Source organism: Equus caballus, chromosome 19 (genome assembly GCF_041296265.1).
Source record: "Equus caballus isolate H_3958 breed thoroughbred chromosome 19, TB-T2T, whole genome shotgun sequence".
Lineage (NCBI taxonomy): Eukaryota > Metazoa > Chordata > Mammalia > Perissodactyla > Equidae > Equus > Equus caballus.
In genome coordinates, this window is record NC_091702.1 from 36934892 (window position 1) to 36949993 (window position 15102).

Consider the following 15102-nt stretch of genomic DNA (forward strand, 5'->3'; position numbering starts at 1 on the left):
GCGGCGGAGCTGGGGTGTGGGGATGTGGGGTTTTTACAGACGGTACCTGTTTGCCCTGGTGATGAATGGCTGCGTACCAATCTTTCTCTGCACGATCCACTAGCAGGAAAACCTGGGGTGGAGGTGGTTGTGGTACAGACCTGGTGAGGATCTGTGCCTACGTGTACTTTCTCGTGCCCATCTGCTGCCACAGGGCATGTGTGCAAGAGAACAGCCCTGCTGAGGCCAGGGAGAGGGCCAACGGTGTGATCCTCGGGATGTCACTCCATCTTCGTCTGAAAAGTAGCGGAAGGGAGGAAGTCTGATAAAACAGTGTTTCCTAGCCCAAATAAGTAACAACCGACATTGGTCTTTCAGTGACAGAGGAAGAAGGGGGAATAAACTGTAAAGGCTGTCACAGAAGAGAGAGAAGGGACAAGGCACCAAAAGGAATGATCTCTAAGCACCTATCTAGTGACATTTTTCTATGATTCTCTGCTCCTCAGCTGTTGAGCATGTCATCCACCAGGACATCTGTACATAGCCTATGATGTGACTAGAAAGAGTAGATGTGAGGTGAGCCCCACGTGTCGTCGTATGTCCCATCATAATAGTGCTGCACATTCACCCCAATACTTAGCATTTATGAAGCTCATGTCACCTCCAGAATCTCATTTTCTCCCTCAACAGCCCAGGGAGGCGGGTGGGGTCTGTATGATAAGTCCCATTGCACAGAAGAGACAACTGAGGCTTGGGGAAGACTGAGCTACTTGCCGTTCATCCCAGTGAGTGGCAGACAAGGGACGTGAGCCCCGGTTTTCTGTGCGACATTCTTTCCCTGCCTGTGGCCCTCCTGGATGCATCATTTTCTGCTCCAGTTGCTGCAGGGTGCTGTGAGACAGGAGCACAGCATGAGCTGGGAGAAGCGTTCAGCGGCCACTGGAAACCTAGTGATAATGAGGAATCTGCCACGTGGACATGTGATGTCTTCCCACAGAGTCTCTTGCCCTTTAAAATAACATCTTTCAACAGCAATGCATCGGTTGGACCCACTCTGAAGAGACCAGGCTGGGATCCAGCATCTCTCAGCTTCTCCCTCCCCCATGTTTTGCCTTCATCCCAAGCCATCATAAAGACAGTAGGAGCTGAGTGGGAACAGTATTTGTCTTGCAATTACTTCTAATTGCCCTGTAGTTTTGTGGTGTATAAGTGGTGTGACCTAGATACAGTTCTGTGAAATTCTCTTTTCATCTTGGGGTCTGTATTAAGGAGGGGGTAAGTCAGTTGATCAGGGAACAGTGGCTCAATCCATCTCACAGTTAACATGTATCTATATGTAACTCCACTGTCTTCACTTGTCAAAATGCCGGATCTTAACAGCCCAGATCTAAGGCTGCCTCTTCTGTGAAGCCTCCCTGGATTGCTCCCTCCTCTGATTCCCACAGCGCTTGTTCTGATCCTATCTGTGGTGCTCATCATTTTCTACATATTTCATCTTCCTGAACTCCTCATGCTAGAGACTGTGTCTAGTTCATTTTTCTATCCTTGCCCACTCTGAGAATTGAGAATGGCCAAGGTAGTTGTTCAGTTCACTGCTTATTGAGGGAATGCATAGACTGATTATGTCCTAGACGTTATGGAGGCACGTAAATATACTGTTCGCTCACTGTGACTTCTCCTAAGTGGCCTGAGGTGAGTCGACAGTTTGAACCTTATTTCCTATGGCATCTTGTCATGACTTCAGGATGCCTGGAACAGTGGGCAAATTTTTTGAGGGGTGAGTCTCAGTTTTTCTTTTAAAAGGGGAAAATAGCAACATGGAATCCAACCAGGGTAGTCTCCCAGTGCACCCTAGTTGTTTTGGTCATTAAATAAATACAACTGACTTGGCCAGAGTTTGCTGAATGGAATAGAGAATTTAGGATGGAAATTTGAAAATTTCATCACGTATATACAGCATTTTGTTTTCCATCCTCTTCTTTTTTCCAACAATCCACCTCATGCCAGAGACTATGTCTAATTCATTTTTTGTCCTTGTTGACTCCAAAAACTGAGAATGGCCAAAATAGTTGTTGACTTAACTACTTGTTGAGTGAAAGTACAAACTGATGATGTCCTAGACATTGTGGAGGCATATAAAAAGACACATGGACATGTGGTGTCTTTTCACTGTTAATACTTTACTTATATCGACTCTCTACTACGTAGAAAACCCTTGTCTGGGTTTTGAAATCAGTTCATTAAGACTCAATTACAGGGGCCAGCCCTGTGACCAAGTAGTTAAGTTCGTGTGCTCTGCTTTGGCAGCCCAGGGTTTTACCAGTTTGGATCCTGGGTGTGGACCTAGCACCACTCATTAAGCCATGCTGGGTGGTGTCCCACATAGCACAACCAGAGGCACTCACAACTAGAATATACAACTATGTACTGGGGGGCTTTGGGGAGAAAAAGAGAAGAAGAGAAAAAAAAGACTCAATTACATTTTCTAGCAATTGTTGCTATGTCAAGTCTTATCCTAGGTTCATTCTCATGTGCTTCCTTTCAAATTCTATCCACACCTCTGAAGGAGGAATGATACCCCCAATTTACAGATGAACTAAAGCATCGGCTCAGAATGGTAAAAATATGGTTTGCCATAGGTTGCAAAGCCATTAAATGACAGATCAGGATTCATTAAGTAGGTATTAATTGATCATCATTCATTCAATATGTATTTATTTAGTACTTGCTTCATGCTGGACATTGTAAGGAAAATACGGGTGAATAAGATGTGGTCATTACCCTCAAGGGGTTCACAGTCTGTTGAGAGGGACATACACTTAAATGGAAAACAATGTCACGTGGCAAACACTTGAGTAGAAATGCCGACCAGAGATTCTGCGTGCACACGGTGTTTTTGTTTGTTCTCATAGAGATACACTACTCTACACATCCTCTACAATTCTGATACAAAAGTGGTGATGATGTTCAAAATCACAAATATCCAGTAAGTCAAGTCATCATAAAAGATTAATAAAAGGAGGGTAGTCTTCAGGCTTAAGCTTTCTTACAGCTGGTTGGGAGCATACTGATGCCATGGAGGAATGGGCAGGCTGCTCCTGCTCACCTCATCAGAAGATTTCAATCAAAGGGGAAGTTGGCAGAACAATCCAGGACTTCTTGAAGGAGAGGACAGGAGAGAGAGATGTGTCACTGTGGAACAATAAAGGCCCCACCCACAGACCCAGTTTGCTGTCTCTGACAGGTTGAGTTCCACCCTGTAAACAGCCTCAATCCTTTCATTCGACCCTTTGTTTGTGATTGAGCATCTGATTCTCAGTCCATTTGGTGAAGCGAGATTCAGACAGTGGGGTGACAGCACGAGAGCTCCCGCCTGTTTGGCTTTATTTGAGCCCATCACACCTCCACCAGCTGCCATCCGTGGTCTGGCCCCATTCATCCAGGAAGAGAAAGAAGAACCTCCAGGACCAGCCACAGCCTAGTCAGGTAATGCCAGGTGGCTTGTCACTGGTTCTGCAAAGAGATGAGATTTCTCTCTATGAGCTTATTGCTCCTGTCCCTTCGCCTAGCTTTCTGGCCACCTCCACCACTGACTTACACCTCCACCTAGGCTCATAATTTTCATGACCGTATGTAAGTTCTCCATTCTTCCTTACTGCCCTGAGTTAGTGAGATTTGTAGACCAGCAGTTTTTAGCCTATAAAATCACTTGGCCTTCTTATCTATATATTGATTTTGATCTTAACTGCCCTACAAAATGGTAGGCTAGGTATGATTTTCTCCATTCGGTGGCTTAGTGAACAGAGGCTTTGAAATGAAACAGAAAATGATTTGTTTGAGTTTGGTCAGCAGGCTAAGGCCAAGATTAGATTTGATTCCTTCTTCTCTCTCCCTCTACTGTACCACCCAGCAGGTCATACCTTATCTCGAAAAGCTAAGAGAAGTGAAAGGACTTCCTGAACTGTCTAATGGCAAACAAAAGGTGTTATTTCCTTGCAGGCGGGTTGAGAGGGATATGTTTGAATTCATCTGATAGAGATTTTATAATGATATATAGGCTCCATCAAATAGCGCTATTTTTAGAGACCAAATGGGAGTATGTATGTAAAGGGACCTTGTAAACTGAAAAGTGATATGCAAATTCGAGAAGATGACTACATGGAGCCTGAAGCATGTTCTGGCTCTCTGTATAAGAAGGCTTTCCTTTGGGGCTGAATGACACTCTCCTAAAGTCAGCAGCAACATTATGAGGCACAAATGACAAAGGCCCTGGGGGAAATATTTTAGCTTTTCAGTCTTACTGTGGTATGTGGAAAAGCAAATCTCAACAGGGGGGAAAAACACCCCCAAATCCTTCCAAATTGACTGCTGCAATTTCCTCTCTTATGACAGCTATCATTATATCTCATTGTTCTACAGCTTTAAGAAAATCTCATCTTCAGTGATTATGTAGTTTATTTTTTAAGATGCTGATTTTAGCTATCATTTTTCCCTACATGCTCAAAAGGTTGTATCATTCTTAGTTGTGGAAGGCAATGTTTCCTTGTGTGTGTGTGTGTTTGAGTTTGTTATGACAGTGCTAATATTCATCCCTGCGGGCCCACAATGCAGTGGGTTGCGATGCTATACAATCTTTGGCAGACTTCTGTATATTCTTAGTGTCTTTCTGGCTGTGTCTTGAAGAAATCACTTAATCAATTAGCTTTTCAAAATAGAGAAACTGAAGCCCAGAAAGATGACATGAAGTGCAGAAGGCCACGCAGCTGGTGGTCATTGGAGCTGTAAGTCAAATGCGGATCTCTTACTCTTTTCCTGCCCACGACATGTAGAGAATGGTGCCGGGCATCCCTAAGCAGAAGCATTAACTGTGTCATTTTGGAGATTGTACCCAGATGTCCTTTCAGATTCCTTTCACTTAAAAGTTTGAAGACACTTGGACTTTTTCTTAGCATCTAGTGGAAATGTCATACCCTGTAGAGTAGAGGACTTTTCCAGAGAAGCCTCTTTCCTTATTAACCTGGTTCTTGTGGAATATTTGTTTCAGCCAAGTTTTGGAACTTCTCCTTAGGTATAGGGTTGGGAGGTGGACAAACAATTGTGGTATCTTCACGTTATTCAACCAATCTGGAACTTTCTTTGTATCTTCTAGGATCCTTCTAAAGAGGCGTCACTCAGTTCAGAACTTGCAATGCTAGTTGAGCTTTTATTCAGAGTTGTAGAATCTAATGGCAGGGTTGAGCCTGAGAGTTCCTTTCATCTGGGTGATTTCAGCATTCAAACGTGTTTTGTTTGTGCTGCAGTGGTAAACAGCATTGAAATAGTTGCAGATATTTAACATCCAGGAAATTTCTTGTAAAAATGCAGATATCTCAGTTTTCAGGAAGAACAGAAGATCTGGTAATAGTTGATCCACATTCCCACGTGGAAAACACATGGGCTGGGTCTGGGCAGCAGGTGCTCCCTGTAGGTGGGGCATGTAGTCCCCAATCCTCCACAGCCCCTGTGGGACCTGATTTAGGCTACCAAGTTTTTGAGTTTGTCAACACTGGTCTCTTCCAGCCTCTTATGTGTTCAAATCATTCTCTTTCGAGGGAAACCTAGTTCTATATAATAATAGGCCAGGCCACAGATCAATGTCACCAAGGAGGAGATGAAATTAATTCTTTGGTCCTAACCTCTCATTATTTAAGAGGCAGAAGGAGGAATGATGACTTCAGCAGAACATGCCATTGGCTCCGATACCTACCCAGGATGTTAAGCCAGATATTGAGGCTAAGTGACTTGAAAGCTAAAATATTAAGGAAGCTGATGCAATTCCAGCATAATTTCCAGATGCCTGCCAGAGAAAAGGGAGGAAAATTGACAAATGCACAGTAATACTCTTTACTCAAGAGGTCATGGCATAAAAATAAGAAAAGAAGTTACTATGTATGATAGTACATGGATAGCAACACAATGCCTTGCCTTCACGAAGAAGGCAGAACAAATCACTGAAATCCTGGAAACAAGCTTAATAACATGTTTTTTTATAATCCATTCACTAATAAATAATTTCCTGTCGATCACTTATGGTGTACATCACCCTAAGCTTGGGGATTTGGGGGTGAAGAGCAATGACCCTTCCCCAAAGCATCTTATTAGTACTGAAAATGTGTACACAAATAACTACAACACAAGATAAGACGTGATGAATGATACAAGAAGAAGAAAGCAAATGTTCTTGGTTTTACTGAGTAAGGAGATATTTATGGCAACTAGGTAGGTGGTCATCGAGGATGGTTGTAAGGAAGAAACGGCATTTGGCCTGGGCTTTGAACAGATAGAGGTGAGAAGAGTTTCTAGCAAAAGAATTTAAGCAAACTCATAAGTCAGTACTGTCTGAAGCCTACTTGAAGGATAGAGAACATTCGCTGTGGCTGTGTATGGGACCAATGAGACAGTAGGGCAAATGAGGTTGGAAATTTGGGTGTGCACCAGATCCTGGGTGCTGAGTGGTAGGCTGAGGGCTTCAGATCAGGCAGAACATGGTGACTTTGAGGAGCATTACAACTATTGACCAGGCATCTAGTCCAAGCTCATGACTCTCCAAGTCCATAATTGGGCAGTGACGGAATATCCGTGTAGGTATCACTTAGCTCTGCTTTAAGTTTTTCAGAAGAATTAAGAGCTACAAAACAGAATTGAGTACTTCTAAACACAGTGGACAGTATCAGATGCTTAGTGAGGGAGGCAAGGTGATATTATACAGTGGAATCAGAAAGATGGATGAAAACATTTTTAAAATACGTTAAGCAACTTGTAAGGAATATTTTGAAAAATGTGGTTAAAATTTCTTTTTTTTATTCTATTTTTTAAATTCTATTCTTCTGGGTTATCTGAAAGTTAGAAAAGTGATGTTGCATAAGTCCTTAACTTGTGGGATATGGAGGGTCATTTTTAGTTGATAAGCTTTGTCCTTTGGTCTGGGAGGCAGTCACTCCCTAAAGAATAGTTATAGAACGTTCTTGGATGTCCTGGCCCTAGACTCTTGCGTAATAAACACTGCTGGAGAATTCCATAAATACGTGAATGCTCTGCTGTGGTTTTTAGCATTCCTGATGGGCTGAAGGGAAGGTTCTGGTCTTGTGAGGGGCTCCACCAGTCACCAGAACAGTGTTTACATACATACCCCAAGGGATTTATGGAACTAACCAAACTTTCTCATTTTCATGCACATGGGTGTGTGTGAGATCTGTTCGGAATTGTACCTCTATCTCAAATGTCTTTGCTTCAAGGGAAGTAGGTAGGTGATGTGGCACAGACTCAAATGAAGTATGCGAACAAGATTGATTCATTCAAAACTGTGTATTGATCAGCTCTGCTGTTCAATACAAACATCTTTTCAAATTTCACTCATTCAAAACTATTTACTGAACATGTGTTCAGGGTTTGGGAAAATAGCAGCAGTGAGTGAAAAGAAATAATCTCTGCCCTCAGGTAGCTTACATTTCTAATGAGACAGATAGAAAATAAACAAAATCAATCAGTAAAATACGTTATTTATGAAACAGAGAGAAAAGTATAAAAGAGAAGGGGATAGGAAGTCTTGGAGAGTTGAGATTTTGGAGAGGGTACTTAGAGAGTAGCAAGTAGTTATTTGAGTAAAGATCCTAATAATACAAGGGAGTGAGCCATGTAAATACCTGGAGAAACAGCATGCCAGGCAGCTGGAACAGCAAGTGCAAAGGTCCTGAGGCAGGAGCGTGACTTCTTGGCACCTTTGAAGAATAAATCATAAACTGAACTGAGTGGGGAAATTTTTGAAAATGAAGTTAGAAAGATCATGGTGCAGTGAGGATGGGGGCAGCAATAATGCAGAGCCCTGTAAGACACAGTAAGGACTTTGATTTTCACTCTGAGTAAAATGGGATTCATTTCCACATTTTAGACAGAGAAATGACATGGTCTGACTTACATTTCAAAGGGATCCCTCTGTGTGTGTTGAGAATAGATGAGGGTGACGTCGGGACAGGGCAGGCAGAAGAAGGGAGATTAATTAGGGAGTTGTTACTATAATCCAGATGAGTGATGTGGAAGCTTGAACAAACAGGTAGTGCTGGAGGTGATGACAACTGTTTGGATCTTGTGGTTGATTGATTGAATGGCGAATAATGAGACAGCAAGGAGATAATGATGAGGCCAAGATTTTTACTGAGCAACTGTTAGAAAGAAGTGGCCTTTATGGGAGATAGAGAAGACCTTAAGAGGCATAGGTTTTGAAGGAACATTAGGAGCTTACTTTTGGACAAGTTAAGTCAGAGATGTTGAGTACTGAGTTAATATATGTATCTGGGATTCAGTGAGGATATCTGAGCTGAAGATGAAAAGTGGGAGGTTGCAATATACATACACATGATATTTACAGCAATGAAATTAAAGGAGATCATCAAAGGAGTTAGTTTAGACAGAAAAGAGAAACTGTTTAAGGGCTGACTTGGGATGCCGTATGGTTTTGGGTTAGGGAGGTGAGGAGAATCTAGTCAATAGTGCACCAAAGAAGAAAGGGTGTGGTGTGGGCAGTCCCACATCAGCGGAGAGGAGGATTTTATCACTGAAATTATTTAGAATCCCAGTACACGGTAATAATGAAAAGCGTTTTTCATTTCCATTTTCTGTAGACAATGCACCCACCCCTTTATCATCTGCACCATGAAGCAGCCCACTCCTACTGCCATCTAGACCTCTCTGGTTCCACGGGAACCAAGAAAGGAGATAGAAGAGGAGTAGCCGGAGTGGTGGTGAGAGTGGTGTGTTCTGGGATCCAAGTGAAGAAGGTTCCAAGGAAGAGAGAGTAGTGAGATGGCACAGATGCTGCTGAGAGGGGAGTGAGATAATGTCAGGGATCTGAGCACACAGCAGGGTGGCTGGAGTGGGTTCAAGAGAGAACAGGAGAAGAGGAATCGGAGCTGGTGAATATAGATGTTCTTTTCAAGGAGCTTATTTGTAAAGGCGCCCAGAGAAAACAGGCACAAGCTGGAAGGGAAAGAGAGAGGAGTTTTCTTTTTTCCTTAAGATGGGAGAAAGATGATAGAAATGTACTTTTGTAGAGATTATAACTTGATTAATACACATAGATAGAATATTTTTTCTACTCCTGTGAAGTAGTCCTGGTAAGGGTTATCGTCTTACATTTTTTTCAGGGAAGGAAAATAGGGCTCAGAGGGTTTAAGTCATCTGCCCCAAATCACACAGCAAATTAATAACAGATGGGACTCAAACCCAGGTTCTTAAAAATTGAGTTCATTGTTCTATTCCCTGCCACTGCCTCATACTAAACAGATAATTTTGAAGATGACTTATAACTTTAGAACTCTCTCTAAAGCTCATAAAACTTTCACTTTGTCATTGTTGAAGGACGTTACATGAATCCCAGGGAATTCACACTTCCCACCAACGTCTCCTGAATGGCAGGTGCTGTTATACCAGTTGCAGGATGTTTGGGACCCAGGGAGGGAACTAGAACTCAGTGTCTGCATCAATGAAAACTTGCGACATTTGGAAAGAGTTTTCCAGCACGATCAACACAGGGCTCCAGGCTGAACCATCTGCATGCTGGTGGATGGGAATGCAATTTCTTATGCTTGTATCTTGGGCTGATTCTCGCATCCAACTTTTCCTCTAGTAGTGAGTTTGTATCTACTTACTGACATTTATGATACATCCTTAATGCTATCTGCTGCTTTCTGTTCACTTGAAGGTCATACACTATTGAAGCTCTTTCCATTTCAATGAAGCTCCAAGCAGACGTTTCTGGGGCTTCAAACTTCCCTGGTTCCCAACTGGGACATTGTTACTCTATAAGCAGAGAAACATTGAAACACATACTATTCAATCCAGCTCTAGAAAATGCATGTTTAGGATAAAAAGCTTTGCCCACCATTTGTCACCCCCCAGTGGCAGCTGTTCTCTCCCATCATTGATGGCACCGAAAGGCAACTCCTAGAGTAAAATATAACGTGTATCTTTCAGCAGCGGGTCGTCCTGGGTCCTTGGTGTCTGTTTAGTGTTTTGCTGTGTGCAAGAGCTCTTAGGTCCATATGTATCGAGACAGCTCAGTGTGACTCTGCCGTGCCCCTAGAAGGCGCCTATTGCTCTTTGTACAGATCACCATCTAGGGCTTTGGCCAGCCATCTTGCAATTATCTGTTTGCACATCTGATTCTTTCACAGACAATGTACTCCTTAAAGGCAGAAAATTGTATTTGCAGCTTGCTTCTGCTCTCTGCCTCTCTCTTTTCCCCAGCACAGTGCTTGGCACAGAGAATGTTCCCCCCCAAATTTGTTTGAATTAATGAATTAAATGAAGCATTTTGTACCATGCACAGTTGTGCTATGGAGATTAATCTATGTCACACAGGAAAAAAATGAAATCCCCAAGTTCAAGATTTTCTTATTTGCAGAATTAACGAATTAGGCAAATCAAATCTACAACTTTAGAAGCCAACTGATGGTTCTTTCTGTTCTATAGTCAAGGATACATAAACCTGTGTAATTGATGGGCCCATTTTGAAAATGTCACACTATCATTACTCATGCCTGTAGACCTCAGTGGCGTCAGTATGATCATTAACAGCTGTTCTATCATACACACTTGTTTAATTGTTAATGTATTTAATAAAGAAAGAATTCTTGTGGATCAGTAAGACAAAAAAAGATGAAACTAATAAAAGTGTCAAACATATATCGCCCCCAACCTTTCAATCTCACAACTAAAAGAAGTATAGAAGTTAAAAGAAATATTGGACTCATTTAAACTAATTGCAAAGTATTTTTTTAAATTATAAAACCTCCTTCTGACCTGCAGGAAAATGGGCTTCATATTCTTTTTTAAATTTTTCTAATTTTTTTATTGAGGTATAATTGACATATAACATTATATTAGTTTCAGGTATACAACATAATGATTCAATATTTGTATATATTGTGAAATAATCACCACAATAAATCTAGTTAGCATCCATCACCATACATGATTACGAATTTTTTTTCTCGTGATGAGAACTTTTGAGATCTACTCTCTTAGCAACTTTCAAATATGCAATACAGCATTATTATCTATAGTCACCATGATATACATTACATCCCCATGACTTATTTATTTTATAACTGGAATTTGTACCTTTTGACTTTTTTCACCCAACCCTCACCCCCAGCCTCTGGCAACCACCAATCTGTTCTCTGAATCTATGAGTACCTTTTGTTTATTGAGATTCCACATATAAATAGGCTTCATATTCTTCTGAGACTTGAATTGCTACAACATCTCTGGGAAGGGCAATTTGGCCATATAGACCTTAAACATACAATTTGACCCAGGATTTCCATTTGTAGGAATTTATACTGAAAAAAATTTAAGGATTATGAAAAGTTTTACCAATAGGGATCTTCAGTTCATAGCTATTGTCAAAGCAAAGTAAAAAGGAAGCAACATGTATAACTAACTGTTGGGGATGAGTTAAATAAATATGAGTGGTTGTATAATGGAACCCTACACAGCCATTCATATGCTGGGGTAGGAAATTATTTATTAACTGAGTCAGGTAGCACAGTGGTGGAAAGCAGGGGCTTGAGGTCTGAGAGCTCTTACCGTTTACCAACTATGTGACCCTGAGCAAATTCTTCAAACTTTCTGAGTTTCAGTGTCCTAATCTGTAAAATAAGGATAATTATAATACCTGGACCATGGGCTATGGTGAGTTTGACATGAGCCAATGCAGTCAAAGCCAAGTGTTTGGCACACAGTAAGTGCTTAATAAGCATTGGCTACCATCGTCAGTATCAGTATCCTTATTAAGTGCAAACGGCAGTTTTTGAAATAATATTTACAGCACAACTCCATTTTGAAGTAGAAATGATATCTATAGATAAATGTAGAAGAAGTCTTAAAGAATATGCATCAGAATTATTTACTTTCGTTTTCTCTGCACAGTAGATTTAAGGAAAGATTTCTTTCCCTTCTTTTGCTTTTATGTATGGCCTACAATGTAACAAGAAAAGTTAAACGGGTCCAAATAATCATTCACATCAATCCCCATAAGTGAGCACCTATCAATGCAGTAGTTCTCTGCCTGTGTTATTGCTGTTTTCCTCATTGTCAAGTCACCAGATCTCTCCATACCATTGTCCTCAAGGCCATATATCCAGTGGTTCATGGTGCTGGGCTGATTACCTCCAGGTTCCTCTTGCTCCTCTGCCTTTGTCCTTCTGCCATACCCCATATCGTGTGCATCATAAACATCTACTAAGTGTCTGTTCTATTCGGAACACTCTGTGTTGGCAGTGGGAGTGGGATACAAAGCAGCACAGAGGATGGTTTCTTGTGCTTGTGCCCCTGGAGGGAAAGGGCACTTACCTTATGGTGCATGTATTGCTTCAGCTCATTGGAGGTTTGGGGGGGCGGTCCATCTGTCCCAAGGGAGTTTTGGTGGCTAGGGAAAGGTTTCTTAAGTAGGCAGGGCTGAGCTGGACTAAACATGTCTCTTAGTTGTGCTTTAAAAACAAGTGTGTCTCCGTGTCCCACAGGTACAGTGATCTCTGACTAGGATGGTGCCCTTCCAAGCTCCTGTGTCACCATTACCCTGATGAGATTTCTCTCATGATTGTCTCTTTACCCACTACTTTCTGGGGTCTCAAGTTTTTATTCGTATATTTTAATCAATTCCTTTTATCCCCATAGCCTTAGGACCCTGACTTGTATTCACATGGTACACTTCCTTGAAACACTATTTTTAACATTGTTTTCCTCAATCATAGCTTTAATGTATGCTCAGAGCAAAAAAAAAAAAAAAAAAAAAGGAAAATTTAGAAAAATGTATAAAAGAAAGTAAAAATCTTCTGTAAACCAGCCATGTAGAGATAATCAATCATAACATTTTGGTGCATGTGCTTCCAAGGCATGTGTGGGTGATTTTAATACACTAATTTATAATCTGTGTTTCTGATTCATAATAATATATGTTTTCATATCAATTAATATTTGTCTACAGGATTATTCTCTGACTTCCTTTAAAACCTCCTCCTTCCAGAGATAAACTCCTTTTAAGACTTCAATATGCTAATTTCTAGTGTTTTTCTTTGTTTATTTACACATCCTTTAGATTTTGAAAATAAAACCATAGGGTATGTGTTGCTTAGGACCGTGCTTTTTCACTTAGCATTATTATGTGAATTTTTATCTGTCATTTAATTGTCTTCAAAAATATGAATTCTAAGGGTTGCATTATATTCCGCCATGAGTGTGTACACATAGTGTGCTACAATAAATACCTTTCAATTTAAATCTCTTTAACTTAGGATTGATGCTTAAATTGTTATCCCCTCTATGAGGTTCTAAACTGCTTGCAAGAAGATCTAGTTTTGATTCATTTTTGAATCATGGTTGCATAGTCAGTTGACAAAGATAAAATCCTTCGTTCTAGGTAAGATAACCTCTAAATGGAAGCTTCCACTATGTGAAGGGATCCAGGAAGCCACGGCTGGGCCATTTCAGAGGCTGGAGAAGAGGCCGTGACCTATGATGTCATGGTCAGTTGGGTGGGAGGGAGAATCTCAGTTAGAATAGAGCATGTCTAGCTGGGTGAGGCCCCATGCTAAAGAAGTCAGTCCTCTCTGAAGTGCCACTCTCATTGGTTGGAAACTAGACAGGTTGGAAAATAGACATTAAGTGTTTCTTGCTTGTTGAATTAGAAAACAAAAACAAAAACAAACTAGTAACTTGTTCTTCACATAGGTTTCTTATCCCTGGTACTCTTAAAGATGGAATTTTCTGTAAACATATAACCAAGGACTAGAACATTTTGATTTATAGTCGGATAAAGGTGACAAAATAAATATATTCCAGTTTTGTTACTTTGGTATTTGATCTGATTTGTAAAGACTTCCTAGCTCTCCATCCTGTTTAGAATGGGAGCCCTACACCAGGCCCATGTGGAGTCCAGACTAGCAGAACTGGAAGGAAACTTAGGGTTCAAATAGTTCAAGACCCTCCAAGCACATATGAAAAAACCCAATACCCAGAGAGAAGAAATGACTCACCTCCCAACCCAGATTTCCTACTACTTCAAGGTTTTCCCCACCATCGCTGGTTGTCATATACTCTGCTCCCAATTGTTCAAGTTACTGTCACATAGATTCAGTCCATTATTCAACTCCTTCGGGCCATTCTTTTCCCCCAAGCTTTAAAACTATATTTTGAAACCATACCATATTTTAGATAATTTGCTAGGCCTTTAGATCCATTAGTTCCTCTAATTCTTATACTGTGCTGCAAGGTAAATATTGGATCCACTTCACATTTGAGAAAATTGAAGCTAAGGATTTTAAAATTGCTACCCAACCTCAGGCAGCTGGCAAGTTACGGAGCCTGGATTGAAGCCCAGGTCTATCTGACTCCAAAGCTTTCTCGACTGTGCCAGTCTATTTCCTGATACAGGAATTGATTACATGAAATGAATCTTTACTGTTTCTTGTCCGTTGTCTTGTGGAAGAGTTGGCTTAATTAATTCTCCAAACATTTGTGCTTTTGAGTTGTAGGTGAGTGATCTTGATACATCACCCACAAAGTTGTGTTTAAATCAAAAATAAAGACATCTTTCAGGCTCCAATGGAAGAAGCTAAATTGTGTGGCTTAGCCACTCCTACTGATTGGCTGAGCTCCCAAACAGGATTGAAGCTTAACTGAAAATAAACAAGAATTAAAGTTTTGCAAAGATTGAATTAAAAAACAGCATGAAAGGAAAAGAAAGAAAAAAGCTTATTCAACACCATGTAAGTAATGTCATCTCTACTAAAAGAGAGGATGCCTTTCAGGAGAAGTACCGATGTCAGAAGAGTCCCTGAAGAGTTAGCAGGGATGACACAATTTAGGGCTATGTTTTGGGATACAGATTCTCTTGGCCAGGCATTTTTTCTTTACCTCTTCTCAAAGAGAGATGGGCTATATTATGACTTCTAACTCTTTTGGCACAATGCAGGAGGAGGGAAGGAAAGAATTCTACTCTAGTTTGTTTCAGATCAATGCTTTTGAATCTCGCCTACAGGAAAGTCAGGTTAGTGTGGAATGTCTCCCATTGACAGTTCCCACTCA

The 15102-nt window shown here is 40.9% G+C and overlaps 1 protein-coding gene across 2 annotated transcripts in view; it reads left to right on the top strand.

The window, feature by feature from the left end:
• The window catches only part of TPRG1 (tumor protein p63 regulated 1), a 198613-nt gene that overhangs the window by 63082 nt on the left and 120429 nt on the right, over window positions 1-15102 (top strand). The window contains exon 1 of one of the 2 annotated variants that reach the window (XM_001499917.5): window positions 3224-3465. The exons of the other annotated variant lie outside the window; for it this stretch is intronic. The gene's annotated coding sequence lies outside the window, so the exon portion shown is untranslated. Of the gene's footprint in view, window positions 1-3223; window positions 3466-15102 lie in introns of those variants that run through there. 2 annotated transcript variants of the gene reach the window in all.